We start from the raw sequence: 2,767 nt of genomic DNA, 5'->3' as shown, positions 1-2,767 counted from the left end.
GAAGTCTGTGCTGTCACTCAGGCTAGAGTGTAGTGGCACAATCTTGGCTCACTGCAACCTCTGCCTCTCAGGTTCAAGTGATCCTCCCATTTGATCCTCCCTCTCAAGTAGCTGGGATTACAAGCATGCACCACTACACTCGGCTGATTTTTGCATTTTTAGTAGAGATGGGGTTTCACCATGTTGGCCAGGCTGGTCTTCAATTCCTGACCTTAAGTTATATGACCACCTCAGCCTCCCACAGTGCTGAGATTACAGGTGTGAGCCATCATGCCTGGCCCATATTTTACATTACAGTAAATAATGTTCTAGAAACATGGATTGATCTGTAGATAATAAAACTATCTTTGTCCAGAATTACTGTTGCCATTATGCAGTCTGTCAGTGTTTTCTGATTAGTGCTATTGCCAAAAGGGAATGATAAACAGGAGCTACATTAGACAGGAGCAAATTAGCAAATTCAGCCATCATTAAAATTTCATTCAAGTTGAAACTTTGGAGAAATGCATATTGGTAGGATGTTTACAGGAGTGACTTGTTTCTTCTGCTGAAGGAGAATGTTTAAAAGCTCTAGAAAGAAACAGCTATCATCTGGAGGGTATTGGTGTCCCTTTATCATGGTGTAATGCTCCAAGAGAATGCTTGCTCCTTTTCTCTTGCTGCCCTACTGGGGTAGTAGAACCTTAGCTCCCTGCAAATGGGGCAGTAGAATGTGAGAAGAAGAAGGCAGATAAAACAGCCTTCTACCCGACTAACTCCCCTCACTGGACCAGTGCAGTAGCCTTTTACATGCCTTCCCTGGACTGCCTCCAGTGCCTTTCAAAACAAAATCTTAACTTCTATTTTAGAGAAGATGGAGTATATTTCTGTACTTCTGCCAAACAACCACCAAAAACTCTGAATGTCATATATAAAACAAATGTAAGAAGATTTTTAAAGGTGAAAAGAAGGCAGACCACCTAGGGACCTAGGGACTCAAGGTATAACAAGGTGGTAGGCTCCCTGGCTTATGTTTTTGTTCCATATATCCCAGAGTTGGAGAGAAAGAGGCTGACAACCCAGAAATAACAATGTGCACATACAAATAAAGCCCTAACAAAAGCCTACTCTCTCTTGCCAAAAGACCAGAAAAAGAGCAAACAGAATTCAGCAACATATATAATAATATATTTTGACCAAGTGAGGTTTATTCCAGGCTGGCTCAGTAGTTGAAAATGAAGCTATTTAATCCATTGTATTAACAGGCTAAATAAAAAATCCTTGATCATAACAATCAATGGATACAGGAAGAGTCTGGCAAACTTCTTGAATGATCTTAAAAACTATTAGAAAAATGGGAATAGAGGAGAATTTCCTCAACGTAATAAAGAACATCTACAAAAACCTGTACACATAACATTATACTGGTTGAGCCTGGTGGCTCACTCTTGCAATTCCAGTGGTTCAGGGGGCAAGAGGATTGCTTGAGGCTAGGTGTTTGAGACTAGCCTAGTCAACAGAGCAATATCTTGTCTCAAAAAAAATTTTTTAACAGTACTTTTAAATACGATTATAGTGGCAGGTGCATGTAGTCCTGGCTACTTGGGAGGCTGAGGTGGGAAGATCGCTAGAGCCCAGGAGTTTGGTGCTGTAGTGAGCTATGATCATACCCCTGTACTCCAACTTGGCCAACAGTGCAAGACTCTGTCTCTTAAAAAGAATTCCAGCAAGTTTTAAAAATAGATATAGGCAACACTATTCTACAATGTGTATAGAAAAGCAGGCCAGGAGCAGTGGCTCATGCCTGTAATCTCAGCTCTTTGGGAGGCTGAGGCGGGTGGATCATGAAGTCAGGAGTTAGAGGCCAGCCTGGCCAATATGGTGAAACCTCATCTCTACTAAAAATACAAAAGTTGCCTGGGCGTGGTGGCCTACTTCCGTAGTCCCAGCTGCTCGGGAGACTGAGGCGGGGGAATCACTTGAACCTGGGAGGCAGAGGTTGCAGTGAGCCAAGATTCAGCCTGGGCAACAGAGTGAGACTCTGTCTCAAAAAAAAAAAAAAAAAAAATAGCAAAGGAACCAGAATAGCTAAAACAATTTTGAAAAGGAAGACTAATGTGAAAGATACCAGTTTACTTGGTTTCAGGGGTTTCAAGACTTATTATACAGCTATTATAGTCAAAGCTATATGGTATTGGTGGAAGAATAACACATAGATCCATGGAACAGAACAGAAAACCCAGAAATTGATACACACAAATATATGCAACTGATGTTTTGACACAGATGTAAAAGAAATTCAATGGAAGGAAGACAGCTTTTTCAATAAATGGTGTTGAGCAATCCTTAAGGTTAAAAAGTGAGCCTCAACTGAAGATTTATACCATATACAAAAATTAACTCAAAATAACTCATGAACTTAAATGGTAAACATTAAAACTATGAAACTTTTAGTAAGAAAAAACTTCACGATACAGAACTCAGCAAAGATGACTTAGACTTGACACCAAAAGCATGGCCCATAAAAGGAATACCTGGAGGCCAAGGTGGGCGGATCACCTGAGATCGGGAGTTCTAGACCAGCCTGACCAACATGGAGAAACCCTGTATCTACTAAAAACACAAAAAATTAGCCTGGCATGGTGGTGAATGCCTGTAATCCCAGCTACTTGTGAGGCTGAGGCAGGAGAATCACTTGAACCTGGGAGGCGGGGAGGTTGCGGTGAGCTGAGATCACACCCATTGCACTGCAGCCTGGGCAACAAGAGCATAACTCCATCTCAAAAAA

At 41.5% G+C, this 2,767-nt stretch overlaps 1 pseudogene across 1 annotated transcript in view; it reads left to right on the top strand.

Moving 5' to 3' along the window:
- Positions 1–2,767, top strand: part of LOC119472377 — a 17,976-nt pseudogene that overhangs the window by 655 nt on the left and 14,554 nt on the right. The gene's annotated exons all lie outside the window — the stretch shown is intronic.

Source organism: Cebus imitator, unplaced genomic scaffold (genome assembly GCF_001604975.1).
Source record: "Cebus imitator isolate Cc_AM_T3 unplaced genomic scaffold, Cebus_imitator-1.0 Scaffold97, whole genome shotgun sequence".
NCBI lineage: Eukaryota > Metazoa > Chordata > Mammalia > Primates > Cebidae > Cebus > Cebus imitator.
This window is presented reverse-complemented; position numbering and strand designations above follow the sequence as displayed.